General features: G+C 36.8%; 1 protein-coding gene across 7 annotated transcripts in view; it reads right to left on the reverse strand.

Moving 5' to 3' along the window:
* The window catches only part of ZRANB3 (zinc finger RANBP2-type containing 3), a 306,588-nt gene that overhangs the window by 136,024 nt on the left and 151,710 nt on the right, over positions 1-18,854 (reverse strand). The window contains exon 1 of one of the 7 annotated variants that reach the window (XM_053214963.1): positions 2,198-2,453. The exons of the other annotated variants lie outside the window; for them this stretch is intronic. The gene's annotated coding sequence lies outside the window, so the exon portion shown is untranslated. Of the gene's footprint in view, positions 1-2,197; positions 2,454-18,854 lie in introns of those variants that run through there. 7 annotated transcript variants of the gene reach the window in all.

An 18,854-nucleotide genomic window follows, 5' to 3' on the forward strand; every position in this document is an offset into this window, starting at 1 on the left:
CAGCTGTCATGATGATTCCTTTGATGAATCTGAGCAGTCAACTGAAAACATTCTGGAGAGGATTCACCATTCTAGATGCCATTAAGAACATTCATTGTGATTCCTGGGAAGTGGTAAAAGTATCAACATGAACAGGAGTTTGGAAAAAGTTGATACAACCCTCCTTGATGACTTTGAAAGATTCAAGATGTTACTGGAGGCAGTAACTGCAGATGTGAAAATAGCAAGAGAACTAGAATTAGAAGTACAGTCTGAAGATGTGATGAATTGCTGTAATCTCATAACACTTTAACAGATGAGGACTTTCTTCTTATGGATATGGAAAGAAAGTGGTTTTTTGGGATGGAATCTACTTCTAGTGAAGATGCTATGAAGGTTGTTGAAATGAGAGGAAGAGAAAGACAAAGAGAAAAAGACAGAGACAGAGAGAGACTGTGTGTGTTGGGGGAGGGCGGGGGGCAGAGAGAGAGCGGGAGATGGAGAATCCCAAGCAGGCTCCAAAATGTCAGCACAGACACAGAACTTGATTCCATAACTGCAAGAACATGACCCAAGCCAAAATCAAGAGTCAGATGCCTAAATGACCAAGCCACCCAGGTGCCTCTGAGGTGATTATTTTTGACATTCAGCAGACACAGAAAAGGCTGTGAAATGGAATACAAGTTATAATTTTGGGGGGAAAATTTACATGTATAAAGGAAATTTCTTTGTGTGTCTCCCGCTCTGTACCTACAAGGGAGGGATGACTGAAAAACACAACTTGTATGAATAGAGAAGACAATGACCTAAATTTGCATTAACCACCTATTCTTGTTTACAATGCTTTTCCTGATAACTTCCTATTACTGTTCGAACCTCTCTTTCTTTCGTTTAGCTGAAGATAGTATTTAAGATGGTGGATTAGGCCATTTCAGGGAGTTTAATCATTTTTCTTGGGTAACTCCACTCTACATGAAGTATTCATTTTAATAAGCTTCTATTTATATTTCTCTTCTCTTTTATACAGAAAGTCTCAGCCAAGAACTCAGAAGTATAGAGAGAAAATTTTATCTCCTCCCTTACATTCATAATTAGGTTTAAAGAGTCATAAGGCATGGTAAAAAATGAGATACTTAACTGTAATGTGAAATGATATGTATTATTCATTCAAACAGTACCACTCCTAAGGTAAAATAAATATCAGGATAGAATAACATAAATTAGGAGTTGCTTTTCCATATATTTTTCATATCTTTTTAAAAATCTGTTTTGTAAAGTTAAAATCAGATGAACAAGCTGTAGTAAGATTCTATTCTCCATATGTATTATGGGATTAGTGCCTAGAGGATTTCTTGAAAATGAACACCCAACACAAAAAGAACATAATTATACATGCTGAGTAAATAAAGAAAGAAAAGGAAAGAAAAAAAAGTAGTCCAAACTTTGGTTTTGACCTCGGTTCTTAAAATCTAACATACTTATGAGTGTTTGCTAGATGAAAATTCAGGCTTCCAGGCACCAACTTGACAAATTGTAATTTAAAGAAACTGGGCTTTCAAAAGAATGTCTACACATTTTCTTTCTTTCTCTTTCTTTCTTTCTTTCTTTCTTTCTTTCTTTCTTTCTTTCTTTCTTTCTTTTCTTTCTTTTCTTTCTTTCCTCTCTGGAGCAAGAAAGAGAGGGGGAGAGCATGAGTAGGGGAGATGGGCAGAGAGAATCTTAAGCAGAGTCCCACACAGGGCTCTATCCCACAACCCTTGGGATCATGACCTGAGCTGAAATCAAGAGTCAGATGCTCAACAGACTAAGCCACCGAGGTGCCCTATTTTTTTTAAATATTTATGTATTTTTTTTGAAACTAGACTTTTAAAATAATGGCTCCTAAAGTGATTCTCAGGTGGATGTCTCTCAGGCTGCATTTTGGGAATAACTACTTTAAAGACTACATTTTATGGGGAAAAAATCTTAAGAGTATTTTGCCCCAAATTTGGACATTTATTATCAAGATTTTTTTTTTAAGGTGAAACCAGAATTGATACTTTCAGCGTTTTGCTTTTGAACTATTAAATTCTATGTAACTTTGTTACTTAAATGATCTTCAATTAAAATTCCAAGGCAGTACCATAAACAGTGCTTCCTACTATTAGAAAGACAACAATAGGCCCAAAATGATGTCACTTAGAATAAGACACCAAGCCAGTGAAACAAAGCTTAATACCTAATCTAATAGCAGTTTCAACTTCCCCCCAAAAGTCTTAACAGGTCAGGAAGGAATCTTCTGTTGGACACACTGATGAGTCTCCACAAAGGCACTCTCCATTCTCCAAAGGAAGATGAGGTAATCTGCAAGATAAAATCCACAGTTCTTCCCCCTAAGGAAAAGAGACTCTACTTGGAACAATCTATTCTTTCCTTTTGTTTATAATTTTTGAGCACCCACCTTTTCTATAAAAACTTTCCATTTTATACAACTCTTGGCGTTCCCCTCTACTTGCTAAATGGCATATTGTCCGATTCATGAATTGTTAAATAAAGCCAATTAGATCTTCAAATTAACTCTGTTGAATTATGTTTTTCTAACACTACTTTGCTATATAGTATATAGAATAACTTCAACAAAAACAGAATTTTGCTTCTAACTTCACAATCTGATTAGATGAACTAACAATTTAATATAAAAAGACATTTCAGAAATTTAATAAAGACTCTAAAAGGGAATCTAATTTGTACAATGTTTTATCTGTTATTTCATACTGTCAATTAAAGAGCTTGATTAAAGGGACTATGATAAAAAATTAAGTAAATCCCTCCTTTTTATTTTTTATTTTTTAAGTAGAGATCATGCTCAGTGTGGAGCCCAATGCAGGGCTTGAACTCACGATCCTGAGATCAAGAACTGAACTGAGATTAAGAGTTGGATGCCTACCTGATTGAGCCACTCTGGTGGATCAAGTATTTAAAAATTGCAAGAATAAATAACTCACATCACTAAAATATCTAGTTATGATACAAAGAAACAAAACATAATGGAAGCAAAATGTGTGGAAAAATACAAAATTACCCATGTTGTATAGTAGCATTGTAAATATGCTGTTCACAAATGTAAATAAAAGAGTCTCTCAAAAGCAAATGAAAACAAGGACTAAGAAACAAAGGGCGGGAGCTTGGGACAATAGTGGAGTAGGAGGATCCTAAGATCACCTCTTCCCATGTTTACAACTAGATTATCATCCACTTTCAAGTCAATAAATCCAAGAGTAATTCAAAGACTGGCAGAACAAACTCCACAACTAAACATAGAGAAGAAGCTACATCTGAAAGGTTTGGAAGGTCGTAACGGTGGAGGGAGGCTGCCCACAGGAGGGAAGGAATTATGTGTGGAGAGAGGGCAGAAAAAAGATCCCTCTCACTAGGGAGCTCACATGGGGAAGACTAATCCCCATAACATTTGACTTCAAAAACTAGAGGGGTTGAAATCCATGACTCTGTAAAACCAATGTGACTTGGAGCCTGGTACTAAAAAAGTTACCTGACTCACTATTGGACAAGTTGGGAGGGTGACATATCTGTCACCTGGTCAGTGCCCTTAAAGAGACAACAGCCTACACTGAGAGGCAACATAAAAACAGTTTACACAACACAAGGGAGCCAAAGGGAGATAGACCTGTTCATAGTGACCTCAGAGCATGTGGGAGACTTCTCTGAAAACAAGGGAGCTGGCAGGAGCTATTTTTCATCTCCCACCACCCCCCCAGCATAAACACAGAGCCACCTGCAAAAAGTGGCGTTGCACAGACCCTTGCTACCTAACCTGATATCATATCCTGAACTCATATCCATGAGTTCTCCATGAGGATTCACCTGCCTCAAGCTTGCTAGCCTCAGCCCTGGGATGAGGGAAATTTTTGTTAATGTCATGTATTTGACCCACTCACCCATCAGGTGCACAGCACCTCCCTTGTTCCACACTCATCTGCTGCACTATGTGCCCCAGCCACCATAACACAGGACCCAGCCATGCCCAAATTCATACCTTGGCCATCCTGGTGCACATTCCCCAGCATCCCCATTGTTTAGGGGATTCAGCACAGGACTATTGACCCAACGCAATTTTGCTAACACTGCCACTCCATTATCAAGTTATCAGGTGGGCACACCACTATAAGCTGAGTCCCACTAACACCACAGAGACCAAACACAGCTCCAAACAGGCAGAGAGTCAGTGCAGTTATCTGCACTGCAAGGAAAAATAACTCAGACACAGTAATAGGGTGTAAGCAACACAGATAGGATACTCTTCTGACCTGCCATGTTACGCTGAACAGGGAACACTGCATTGAAGGACAATCCAGGAGCTTTTCTTCATAAAGTCACTAGTCTCAAGAGCAGAAGACGCAGAAACAGACACAGATAGACAGACAAAACAAGGAGACAGAGACGTTTATTCCAGATGAAAGAACAGGAAAAGGCCACAGCTAGAGATCTAAGCAAAACAGATATAAATAACATGGCTGATAGAGAATTTAAAGCAATGGTTGTAAGGATACCCATTGGACTTGAGAAAAGAGTGGAAGACATGAGTCAGACTTGTAACACAGATAAGAAATAATATAGCAGAGATAAAGGACACAATAAACTAAATGAGAAACATGCCTGATGGAATGAACAGCAGCATGGAAGAAGCAGAGAAATGAATTAGCAACCTAGAAGACAGAGTAATGGAAAGTAACCAAGTTGAGGGGCATTGGGTGGTTCAGTTGGGTAAACACCTGACTCTTGATTTTGGCTCAGGTCATGATCTCACTGTTCATGGGATCCAGCACTGTGTCGGGCTCTGTGATGACAGTGTGGAGCCTGCTTAGGATTTTCTCCCTCTCTTTGCCCTAACCCTGCTTGAGCTCATTCCCTTTCTCAAAAATAAATTAAAAAACTTAAAAAAAAAAAGTAAGCAAGCTGAACAAAACAGAGAAAAGAATTATGCAAAACAAGAATAAACGTAGAGAACTCAGTGACTCAATCAAATGTTATAACATTTGTATTCTAGGAGAGCTACAAAAAGAAGAGAGAAAAGGGGATAGAGAATTTATTTGAAGAAAAATAATAGCTGAAAAATTTCCTAATATGGGAAGGAAACATATATTTAGGTCCAGAAGGCACAAAACTCTCATCAAAATCAACAAATGCAGGATGGCTCAGTTGGTTAAGCGTCCAACTTCAGCTCAGGTCATGATCTCAGACATTCCGTGCTCATTGACTGGAGGAACAAAGATTCTTAAAATGTCTATACTACCCAAAGCAATCTATATATTTAATGCAATGTCTATCAAAATACCAATAGCATTCTTCATACAGGTAGAATAAACAATCCTAAAATTTGTATGGAATTACAGAAGATCATGAGTAGCCAAAGCAATCTTGAAAAAGAAAAGCAAAACTGGAGTCATCACAATTATGGATCTCAAGTTATATTACAAAACTGTAGTAATCAAGAATGTAGTACTGGCACAAAAATAGACACATAGATCAACAGAATAATCGAAAATCCAGAAATAAATTCACCATCATAAGGTCAATTAATCTTTGACAAAGCAGGGAAGAATATCCAATGGGAAAAAGACGGCCTCCTCAAAAATGGCGCTGGGAAAACTGGACAGCAACATGTAAAAGAATGAAAGTAAACCACTCTCTTACACCATATACAAAAATAAATTCAAAATGGATTAAACACTTAATTTTGTGAGACCTGAAACCATAAAATCCTAGAAAAGAACACAGGTAGTTAACTTTCTTTGACAACAGCATAGTAATTTCTTTCATGCTATTTCTCCTGAGGTAAAGGAAACAAAAGCAAAAACACACTACCGGGACCACATCAAAATAAAAAGCTTTTGCACAGCAAAGGAAACAGTCAACAAAACTAAAATGCAACCTTGTGGAATGGGAGAAGTTATTTACAAATGATACATCAGATAATGGGTTAGTATCCAAAGTATATAAAAAACTTACACAATTCAACACTGATAAAACAAATAATCCAATTAAAAATTGGGCAGAAGTCATGAATAGACAGTTTTCTAAAGAAGACATCCAGATGGCCAAGAGACACATGAATAGATGCTCAATATCACTCATCATCAGAGAAATGTAAATCAAAATTACAGGGAGATATTACTTCACACCTGTCAGAAGGGCTAAAATCAAAAAGACAAAAGGGGCACCTGGTGGCTCAGTTGGTTGACCGTCTGACTTCAGCTCAGGTCATGATCTCACTATTCATGAGTTCAAGCCCCACATCGGGCTCCGTGCTGACAGCTCAGAGCCTGGAGCCTGCTTGGGATTCTGTGTCTCACTCTCTCTCTGCCCCTCCCCTGCTCACACTCTTTCTCTCTACAATAAATAAACATTAAAAAAATTTTTTTAAAAAGACAAAAAACAAGTGTTGGCAAGGATGGAGAGAAAAAGGCACCTTCTTACACTGTTCTTGGGAATGAAAACTGGTGCAGTCACTGTGGAAAACGGTATGGAGGTTCCTCAAAAAGTTCAAAATAGAATTACTTCATTATCTAGCAATTGCACACTATGTTTTTACACCCAAAATACAAGAACACTAATTCAGTGGGATGCATGTACCCCTATGTATATTGCAGCATTATTTATAATAGCCAAACTATGAAAGCAGTCCAAGTGTTCATACACACACACATACACAATGGAATATTATTCAGCCAAAAAAAGAATGAAATCTTCCCATTTGCAACAATATGGATGGAGCTAGACAGTATAATGTTAAGCAAAATAAGTCAATCAGAGAAAGACAAATACCTTATGATTTCACTCATATGTGGAATTTAAGAAACAGAACAAACAAGCAAAGGGAAAAAATAAGAGACAAAGAGACCAATCAAGAAGAAACAGACTCTTTTTTTATGACTTTTTTAAGTTTATTTTTTTATTATTTCAGAGAGAGAGAGAGAGAGAGAGAGCGCGCACAAGCAAGGGAAAGGCAGAGAGAAAGAGGGAGACACAGAATCCAGGCTCTGAGCTATGAGCACAGAGCCCAATGTGGGACTCAAACTCACAAACAGTGAGATCATGACCTGAGCCAAAGTCGGAGGACCAACCCATTCAGCCACCCAGGAGCCCAGTCTCTTATAGAGAACAAACTGATGGTTAACAGAGAGGAGGGGATGGAGGGATAGGTTAAATAGGTGATGGGGATTCAGGAGTGCACTTGTGATGAACACTGGATATGGAAGTGCTTAATTACTACATTGTATACCTGTAACCAATATAACACTGTATGTTATCTAACTGGAATTAAAATAAAAACTTAAAAAAAAAGAAATGAAGGACAGTAAACATTTGTACTTGGCAAGTCTGATTATTGACATTGATGATCATAGATCAAATCACATAAGATTTTATAAGAGATACGATGAATAAATCCCTTGCTTAGCACTGTGAATAATTACAGTGGGGTGCTCTATATCCTTTTTTATGTGGCAACACTATAATTAATCTTAAGACAACATCAGAATTAAGAATGAATAATTTCATCTTGAAACTTAGATCAGAATATTAAAATAATATTTTCTTCAGTTATATGATGACACATAAAAATTGTGGTAGAAGTAAACAGTGACTCCATTTATTTGTGACATGAAGAAAACTCTTTCAAAATAAGGAATCAAGTGTAAGTCAATAAAAAGCAAATCAATCATAGCTTCAGAAAGAAATTTTTCACAAGGTTATTACAACACTGTTTAAAATGTACTTGCATGAATCTGTCAATTGATGTGTCAACATGTAGCAATCACTTTAGAATCATGAGGAAGAACTTGAAATCTCAATCCAGTAATTTTTGAAGATGTTAATTAAGCAATGTCAGAGATTCAGTACTCAGATTCTGAACTAAGAACCTTTCAAGATAAGTTTTATATATATAACAAAGGAAGTAAAAAGGAAGCCTTCCGAAGAAAAGTTTTTTTTAAAAGTAAGAACTCACTAAAACGGCCATATAAAATGAAAAGGAAACAAGCAAAAAGAAACAAAATGCTAATCACATCTTCTACCAGTTGCCAAAATGCCACTATTGACTAAAAATGGAACCTTAATGAGTTGGGTAGATAGCTTTCAACAGTTACAAAGTAAAAGATGGCCAACAAAGACTCAGATTACCCTGGAGAACTGTAGCTGAGATGGAACCAAGAATGTGAATAAAATGAGGCTGCAAAATGAATTTGACATCTTACCAAAAATTAAAATTGCTGTTTAAATTTGCTTAAGTTGTAAAGAAAAATCCAGGGCTACTAAGGAATAAAAAAGAGAAAATCATCAATACTTTATTACTTAAAAATATTATTTATATGTTTAGAGAATATTTAGAGAGGGTTGTGTTGTGTGTGTGTGTGTGTGTGTGTGTGTGTGTGTGTGTCCCCAACCACCCCATATCACAGTAAAGTTCCCTGAGTCCACACTATATAATTTTCTTGCTTAAAGCATAATCTGTACAGACTGCTTCTGTATTAGACAAAGTTACAGACCATTTCTCCTACAGTGCAATGTCACGTGAACCCCAGGGAAGTATTATAGCAAGGTGAAATATATTTAGTTTCTGACATGTTTATTGCATAGGGATACACTTTGCTTTCCCAATATAAGTAAATATGTTATTGAATACCTTCTCTTTTCTTTCTCTTTCTTTGTCCTCTACTAGAACTAATAATGGCTCCAAATTTCTTAAAGGAATCTATGTACAAAAAAGGCTCAAAAGTGCACAGTCCGTCAATTATTACTTAAGGAATTCAATTTTAATCCATGAAAAGAAATGAGATATGTCAAAATTATGATAATGGCATCATATGCTAGTCAAAAGTCCTCATTTATTAAATATTATCCATGTCAAAATAAAAAATTGACTCTTCTTTTGTAGGACCAGTGAGTAGAGAAAATGTAATATATCTTCCTAAAAAATAAATTCAAATTGGGTTTAGAATCGAAATAAATGTTACCTGCAAAATATTAATGACTAAAACAATAAACACAAATAATAAAAGTCAATTTATATGAGGAAGAAGCATATGTTAAGTCCTAACTGAGGTTGATTTTAAATTACTGATATTAAAAATAAAGTAGTTCATTGAATTCATCATTAACATGCAATAAATTTTTAAGTTAAAGAAAATAACAAAATATGAAAATGTTGGGATAAAAAAGTAGTAAGTTTTAGGAATTAACATTAGAATTAAAATAAGGTAACCAACCCTATAAGTAAATTAATGATATATTTTGAAATAAACTAAAATATAGATTTTACATAAAAATGTATTGAAAGGTGACAAAATATTAAGCTAATGGTATTCATTTATTTATGCTTTTTAGTATAATTTACCATTAATAACCTCAGTACTAATATTAATGAAAAAAGGAAAGTCATTTCGTTTTATGTGGGTAACTACAAACCCCACATAGCTTCATTTAGGTTAAGGTCCCAAGTCAATAAACTAAGATTTACTACCTAAACAAAGATTTAAAACCTAACAGTTTCATCTCACCATTAAAAGTCACTTTTAACCAGTCAACATGGGAATTTCCTGGTCAGCACTAGGAAATTTATTGAAAGACCCCTCTTATTCCACGTAGGAGGTTGACTACTACTAAATAATAGATTCTTCTTCTCTTTTTAATGCTTATTTATTTTTGAGAGAGAGAGAGCATGAGAGGGAGACACAAAATCCAAAGCAGGCTCCCAACTCTGAGCTGTGAGCACAGAGCCCGATGCAGAGCTCGAACTCACGAACCATGAGATCATGACCTGAGTGAAGTTGGACACTTAACTCACTAAGCCAACCAGGCACCCCAATAATAGATTCTTTACTAACAATTTTCTTCTTTCCACTCTCTTTTTACCTTTAAACACTGTTCCTTTTCTGTAGTCCTTTGGAGCTCCCCTCTACTTGCTAAATGGGATGCTGCTGGATTCATCAATCAATTAATAAAGCCAAAATTTACTCAGTTGAATTTTCATTATTTAACAGATTTGGGGGCAGCAGTGGGATCTGAAGTGAAGTACAGGGCATTTGGAGACAATGAGAAACACAGACATTGTAACCTGCAAACCCTCTGAGTATACTGTCTTTGAGAGCATGGTCTTTGCTGCCATTTGCAAGGGCTGTGGGTAAGCTCTCTTGGCTGGGAGCTCTGCTTTTTGTTTTTGTTTATTTTGCATTCAGTCAAGTCACCTGATCTAACTGGATTTCCTTGGAGGGACAGGTCTGCTTGAGCTGGCAGATCAGGTTGCCTGGAGCCCAAATAAACTGGCATATTTGCCGACAGCTCAGCTGAGCTGGCATATTTGCCCAGATCCAAGCCTCTACCTTTTTAGACCACAGCCCTCGAGGTAGAAAACCCTTGCAAAGTTTCACATGATTTTTTTCGTGTGCATAAGGTTCTTGTGGCCAGGACAGAGTAACTTCTCTTGGTTACTACCAATACACTAAGGTGTGCAAGTTTGTTGGTCTTGCTTTGTGTAGATAAAGGTTATTGCTAACAGGGATCTCAAAGGCCAACAAGCTGAAAAAAAGGTGAGCACAGGTCAAGCATTTAAAGGCTGTTAGACTGCATGAGACCTCAAGATTCCCACGATTAAATAAGTTGGTTATAGAAAAGATTAAATTAACACTAGTTCACCCACCAACCCCAAGAAACCTGTGCAACAAGGTACACTGTAAAACACGCACAATTCCCAACCCAGCAGCACATCCCTTTTAGGTTTTAGTCAGACTGTGGAGAAACCCAAAGTCTTAGGGAATGGGCTCCTTACATTCTAAACAGTCAAGCATGCCACCTTCCAGCACATGTACTTATTCTATGTCTAAGAACTTTCATCCTGGAAGTTGCAGATATCTAACAGAAACAGCAAACTTTTACTAAGCTGGTCTTCTGCCCTGAGGAACTTGTGTTGGTAACTGTCAGGTTGGGGGCCCCAATTAAAGCCAGACAGAAATGTGAGCTGTGCCCCATTTGCAACTAGATATGGCTGGACAGAAATGTGGGTTAACTCCATTTGCAGCCAGGGTCCTACCAAATTGATGCCAGCCTATGGGAGAATTACAAGTTAGAAAATCAATGACCATAATGGAGAAGTGTATTTGAAACTGAGGGTCCCCAAATGAAGCAGAATGGGATACCTGTTTTAATTGGCAAGGAGAAGCCTCCAAAAGTTTCCAAAATTCCAAAGTAGTTTCATTTATAGATTCAAGACTGACATAAACTCCTATTGCTCTCCTCTTTCCTCCTTTGAGTATTCATTCTACTAATCCTGTCTCAATTGTTTTTCCACTCTGCAAAGACCATACAACTATAAACAAAATGTGGAAAGTTAATGCAATTTCAGACAACCTTACAACCACCTTAAAATTGGGGACCCTATATGGCCCCTCCCAGAGTTGATGAAACTGAGGAATTTTCTGGTTAACTGCTGTATTTTTACCTTAAACAACCAATGGGAAACTCTGGTAGGTACCTGAGCCTGCAGAGGGGATCCTGGAAAAACTGGCAAAAGCCAGCAAATGGTGGAAATTCTTAACAGTATCACCTCTTTCCCAATCTCTGTAGTTTCCAGTTGAGAAAGGAAAAGAAAATTTCAAATTGCCCCATCCTTTCCAAGTCCAAACCCACTGATCACTGATCCTTTCTCTTCCAAAGACAGAAAGCTATTGCCTCCTCCTTGTTTCGATTTGTGTCACTGGGTTTGACTTTCTGTCTTCCTGGCACATTTAGGTTGTTTGTTCGTTGTTTGGCTATCACTGGGAGTAACTCTGGATCAAGTGAAGCTAATAACATCCTTTCAATCTCTTTGAGGACCCCTCTGACACTAAAGGAGCAGTTACTAAATACTGCCAGAAATATTTAAAATTAGAACTATGCATCCAGAAGGAAAGAAGTAAATTTGAGGATAAAAAGGTGGATCAACCCATGGTGTCACTTAAGTTACCACCCAATTCTTTGAGAGATTGAAAGTAACTGTTCTTATCTTACAAAGCTTTACACAATTAGACATGTAGCTTTAGAGGCAATTCAAAGTTCACTTATTCCTTTACCAATCCTAAAACTTCTCTTATTTATCTTAAAGTGCTAATAAATTATTGGTTTTGGGAAAACAAAGTCTTTCTTGGAGGAACTTGCATTCTTTCCTTGTCACTTAAAGTTATACATCTTATCATATTTTTAAAATGTAAACATAGCCCACAAACACCTAAGAATGAGGAAACAACAAAAAAAAAGAGGCCTTTTAAAAATACAAACTGCTAAAAGGCCTTTGTGACCAAACTCTAGCACAGCCTCCTTAAGATTAATTCCAGGGACAAATTTAAATTTTAAAAATCTTCTCCACAAATATCAGTAACTGTAGGGTCCTTACATCGGTCTGTGTGTGTGACCAAATATATAGGTTGCAAATGTGAGATATTATCTCCATCTGCAGATAATATTGCCAAATAATCTGCAAAAGAGCTGTAGTTTGTTGGTTTGAAGACAAGCACTTGTAGGAATGGGCATTCTAAAACTCTCAGAAACTAACTAAAATGTTTTTCTTTTTTTTTTTTTAATGTTTATTTATTTTTAAAAGACAGAGAATGAGCAGGGGAGGGGCAGAGAGAGAGAGGGAAACACAGAATCTTAAGCAGTCTCCAAGCTCTGAGCTGTCAGCACAGAGCTTGACATGGGGCTCAAATCCATGAACTGTTGAGATCATGACCTGAGCCGAAGTTGGACGCTTAACTGACTGAGCCACCCAGGCACCCCTCAAATGTTTTTCAAGTTCATGTGATCTTGGAAAATACTCAGTTGTTGGTTTAATTTTAGAATAGACATATCTTTACAGTAATCAGCATTAAAAGTAAAATTTTTATTCTGCCTGGGTTTACTTGAAGTTCAATAAGTTGATGTGATCTTTGTTACAAACTTAAAAAGAAAAAAATATTCAGAGAATGACTTTGTTGTCTCATAAGGTTTTTATGGGTAATCCGAACATAATTAAGTAGAGGTAAACTGAATATGCGTAAATAAAATTTAAAATTTCGGGTAATCTTTTAAGTAGTCTCATAAATCTTTTGTTTTAATTGAATTAAATTAAATTAACTAAAACCTTGAAACTTTGTTGAGTTAGGCTAAGTGATGGGTAAAGTTAAAATTAAATATTTAGATTATTTTCAAATAAAATACTAAAACATTAATTACTGAACATAGGTTTATCTAATTTTGGCTTCCTTATTGCAGAGACATTAAAGATAGATTTGGGTCTGTTAGTAAATATGCTTTTTTTTTTTTTTAATGTTTATTTATTTTTGAGAGAGAGACAGAGAGAGAGACAGAGTGTGAGTGAGGAAGGGACAGAGAGAGAGAGAGAGAGAGACACAGAATCCGAAGCAGGTTCCAGGTTCTGAGCTGTCAGCACAGAGCCTGATGTGGGGCTTGAACTCACCAGCCATGAGATCATGACCTGAGCAGAAGTTGGAAGCTTAACCAACTGAGCCACCCAGGCAACCTAATGTGTTTATGCTTTATTCAAAGACTGTATTTATTTACTGAAGAAGCACATGTTTATACAAATTATGAAATGTATTCATAAATTTGCAAATCCAAACAATGTTAGTTTAATAGTTGACAATTGTTTACTTATTAGTGTTAACTAGAAATTAAAATTTCTAAGAGTTCAGAAATCCAATAAATGTAAATAAGCACTGGAAATAATAAGGGAAACAACTCTGTACACAATGAAAGTAGGATGTGTGTTTTTGATAAAAAAAAAAAAAAAAGTATGAGGAGTACAGATGAATTTTTTTGTTACAGTTGTTGAGGGAAAGGAAAGTAATTTTGTCCTAAAGTGGTCCTGGTTGTTTAAAGAAGCAAAATATAGGGCAAAATCTAAATGTAAAAAAGAAAGTTGCAGGTTTGTGGAAAAAGAATCTTTGAAAAGGAATTTTAATGTGTGGTCAGGCTAGCTAAGACTGGAATAAATTTAATTAAAAATAAGTTTTAAAGTAAGTTGGTCCAAAATTAGAATTTGGTTTTCTCTCTGTTATAAAGACAAAGTTTTCTTGGATTACTGGTCTGCTCTTTATAAGAAATTGTAAAAGGGCTTTTTTTTTCCCTTAACCTTTTAACTAATCTGTCTAGAAAACAAGATTTTGGGTTTTGTCAAAATAATTTTCTATATCTTCATCAGGTCTTTGATTGCTTAAGAAAGCTAAACTCTCTACTAAGAAAGGCTAATTTTTGTTTATTTTACATCTGTTTAACTTTCTGTACTTGCCTATAGTCTTTCACTGTCACCATGGGTAAGTGGATAATTATTTGACCAAGTTTTGTGTTGTTTTTTGTTTGTTTGTTTGTTTAGTTTTGTTTTTGTTTTTTGGGTTTTTTTTTGAGAGAGAGAGAGAGAGAGACAGCGTGAGTGAGCATGAGTGGGCGAGAGGGGCAGAGGGACTGAGAGAGACAATCTTAAGCAGGCTCCACACTCAGCACGGAGCCTGACATGGGGCTCAATCCCAGAACCCTGGGATCATGACCTGAGCTGAAATGAAGAGTCAGAAGCTCAACTTACTAAGCCACCCAGGTGCCCTTAAAACCCTTTCATTTTTTGATAAACTACCCAAATCAAATTCTAAGTGATGTCTTTCTGACCTGAAAGAAACTTTGGGATTTTCTTCCAGAGGGCCCCTGGGGCATTCTAAAGGATCTATTAAATTGATTAGGCTTATTTGCTAGGTTAAATTACATGGGAAGCACTGTCAAATCAGAAGTAATACTAAGTTTATGTTGTATTTGTAAAACTGTGGCACACATGGAAAAAGCCTATTCTGCATCTGCAAAAAACCTGCCCCTCATTGCCAGACTTGTGACATGGCAGCAGTCTGTTCTCAAATCAGAGAAATTAAAGGGGGGTAAACAATGGCTGTAAAATAATAAACAGGGCTATAGGAAAACCAATACAACTACTTGGTTCTTCTTGGCTCCCTGGCAAGCCCCACTTTTTGGTTTTTGTATTCCTTCACCCACCACAGTGCATTTAAGAGGACTCAAATTATTGGGGCACCTGGGTGGCTCGCTCAGTCGGTTGAACGTCCGACTTCGGCTCAGGTCATGATCTCACAGTTTGTGGGTTTGAGCCCTGCATCAGGCTCTGTGCTGACAGCTCAGAGCCTGGAGTCTGCTTTGGATTCTGTGTCTCGTTCTCTCCCTGCCCCTCCCCCACTTGTGCTATGTCTCTCCCTGTCTCTCAAAAATAAAAATGTAAAAAAAAAAAAAATTTGTAAGAGGACTCAAATTATAAACAGACATTGATGGGAAAACTTCTACAATAATGCAAAAACAGTCTACTAGCAATATCTGGCTTATCAGGGCCACAATTATAGAAAAACTATTTTTGTTTCCAAAGGCCTCAGATCTATTCCTCTGTAGCCTTTAAGCACCTGTAGCTGGACTTCATTCAGTTGTCACTTAGTATGGTTATCAATATGTTCTTGTTATTATATATATATATATATATACATATATATATATATATATATATATATATATGTTTTCTAGGCGGGTTGAAGCCTTTCCCTACAGCAAGGCTAATGCCCTCACATTGGCAAAGAAATGACTAGAAAATGTATTTTCCACTGGGGTATAACTTTATATAATCTCCAGTGACTGAGGCACCTACTGCACGAAGGGCAAATCATAAGAGCTTTAATGAAAACCTTACAAACTTCATGGAATTTATCAGTACACAACCTTCTGATGATCCCTTGTTATCTCATGATAGTAGTATGACAACCTACTGTTAAGTCTCTAATGTCTTATATTTAAGCCTGTCAGCAACAGCTTTAAAAAAGCCCTCCTGGGGGTGACCGGGTGGCTCAGTTGGTTAAGTGTCTAACTTTGGCTCATATCATGATTTCATGTTTTTGAGTTTGGATCCACATCGGGCTCTGTGCTGACAGCTAAGAGCCTGAAGCCTGCTTCAGATTCTGAGTCTCCCCCTCTCTCTGCCCCTCCCCGCTCACTCTCTCTTTCTCTCAAAAATAAACATTAAAAAATAAATAAATAAAAAATCTCTCCTGGATCCCAATTCAAAGCAATGTGTTTGTTAGCCACAGTCTAGAGACTGGTGACTGGGTATTCTAGAAACATCATAAGAGGAAGACAGTGCTCACGCCCTATTGGAAGCAACCTTACCAAGTGCTTCTGACCATTAATAATGTTCTAAAACTAAAAGGTATTAAGCCTAGGATACACAGCTAAAGAAGGCTCCACCTGACACCTGCTCCTATACAGATGTTGGAAATCTCTGAATAAAACTGATGTAGAAGAGAAGTAGCTGACATCAAGGTAGACTGCTTTTGCCCAAGATGACAGATCAAGACTTCATACTTTAACTAAACATGAAATTATTTCTCCTTCTTTTCCTTTCCTTTACTCTGGCATTGGCCTAGAAAGATGACATCCTCAACTGTATCTCCCAGGCTACTGCTAAGGGGGCAACCTCTGGAATTTACAGCAAACTTTTATTTCAGGGTGGGAAAAAGGAAAAATGATTAATGTCATTGGCTGACTCCCCTAAATTTTCATCATGAGTCAAACAGGACCTACCAGGAGGGTTTCATGATTCAAGATTCACTCCTTTTGGCAGGTCCCGGCTTCCCTGATGAGTGATAAATGTAAATGAGACTTTGATCAGGAATTTTCCGTTAATTCTTGAAATCATTGCACAATCTACTGCTAAAATAGTAGCTGCCAATAAAGAACCCTAGACCCACTAGCCAAAAGAGTTCTTGATTAATAGGATAGCTCTTAATTATTTTTTAGCTGAGTGAGGAGATGTGTGCTGTAGCCAACACCACATGCTATACCTGGATTAACACTTCCATGCAAGTTCAAACTTGATTACATAAAATCACTAAGCACGTTACTTTAAAGAAAGACTCCCTCAGGAGGGTCTTATATGCTTATATGACTTGTGTGATTTTGATTTGGGCCTTAGGGACCATGGCTTCGAAGTACACGCTGAACATTTGGAATCTTCCTGTTTATAGTAATCATAATAATGTCCCTGCTTTACACGCTTTCAAAAGCTTTACGTGCATGTGCACAGCCGCTAACCACCAATTAGATGATCTCCCTAAAACTGAAATGGCAAAAGAACTAAGAAATGACCAACTTAAAAATTGTGAATCCGTGAATATCAGAGGTTAAGAAAAAGTCATGACCTATGAATACCACACAAAGGAACAATGGTGAGAGCTTCAGAGCAGTAGCTGAAAGTGGCACTAATGACTTAAATTTTGGTCACATCTTAGTTAAGTTCAGAGTCTGATCAAAAGGGGATAATTGTTCAAAAAAACCCCACAGGCCCCCAAATGTCATCATGTAACATAAGGCCTGAACTCAGTAAACCAAGACTCAATACCTAACAGAACTACAGTTTCAACCCGCCATTAAATGTAACCTTTAATCAGTCAACAAGGGAATTTCCCAGACAGCATTAGGAAATTTACTGATAGACCCTTTTTGATCCTTTTACGGGGGTAACCTTGCCTGAAATAATAAGTTCTTTACCAATAATTTCCTTCTTTCTCACCTTTCTTTTTCTGTAGCTCTTTGGAGTTCCCCTCTACTTGCTGGATGGAATGCTGGGCGATTCATGAACCAATTAATAAAGCCAATTAGATTTTTAACATTTACTCAGTTAAATTTTTCTTAACAGTTGAAACTTAAGACAGGGAAGCAAAAGGCCTTGGAGTAGCAAAAATGAGGAGTTTGAAGCAGACACATAACTTAAAATAGTCTAAGATTTAAGTAAAGGGCCTAACTCATCTCAGTAGTTGATGACCTTGAGTAAATGAAAAAAGGTTAAATTATCCTTACTATACAATGTTTGAAGACACAGAAATATATAGCAAGCATTTGAAACAAAAATATTCCTCTCAAAATTGCTATGATAAAAAAAATTGGATGCTTGGCTGTCCTACAAACTTTGACTCTTAAGAAACATCTCCTTTCCTACAGACTTAAACACATAAAATTTTAAAACAACATGAAAATATTATCATTAAAAAGTATATTCTACTTTAACTTTATAAATTAGCATTAGCGCTTGAGAGAAGGAGAATGAAAATGAGATTAGAACTTGGGGGAAAAAATGCCAAAGACTGAATCATTCTGAAAACTTTTTGGATCACTTATGAGTAAAATTAGGTTAAGGTTAAGAAAGATACATACTTCACATGACTATAATATACAAGAAGAGGACACTAAGAATCTACAAAACATTTTTTAAACTTTTTAAAAGCAATATAAGCCTTTTCGAATAAATATCACACAGAAACTCTACATTTGCAAAGCACAAAAGTGAGACAGCCATGGCGGAGGTAAAGGAAGGAACTTAGAGCCCCACACTATGGATCTCAACCTCAACCACTAAACATATATCAGTGAAATAAACTAAAATTTCCTTTTTCAATGCTGTTTTTCTACTTACTTCTACAAGGCTTACTTCAAATCTGTTTCCTCCAGAAAGCCTTTGAACTTAATCAAGCTAAAATGGTTCCATCCACAAAAGTGCTGTAGAATTTATATTTGTAGAGGCACCTGGGTGGCTCAGTTAGTAAGTGTCTGACTCTTGATTTCAGCTCAGGTCATGATCTCACGATTCATGAGTTCAAGTCCTGCATCGGGCTCTGTGCTGACAGCTCAGAGCCTTGAGCATGCTTCAGATTCTGTGTCTCCTGCTCTCTCTCTGTCCTCCACTCCCCCGGCCCCAGGCCCTTGCTCTGTTTCTGCCTCAAAAATAAATAAACATAAAAAGTGTTTTAAAAATAAATGAA

This window comes from Acinonyx jubatus, chromosome C1 (assembly GCF_027475565.1).
Source record: "Acinonyx jubatus isolate Ajub_Pintada_27869175 chromosome C1, VMU_Ajub_asm_v1.0, whole genome shotgun sequence".
NCBI lineage: Eukaryota > Metazoa > Chordata > Mammalia > Carnivora > Felidae > Acinonyx > Acinonyx jubatus.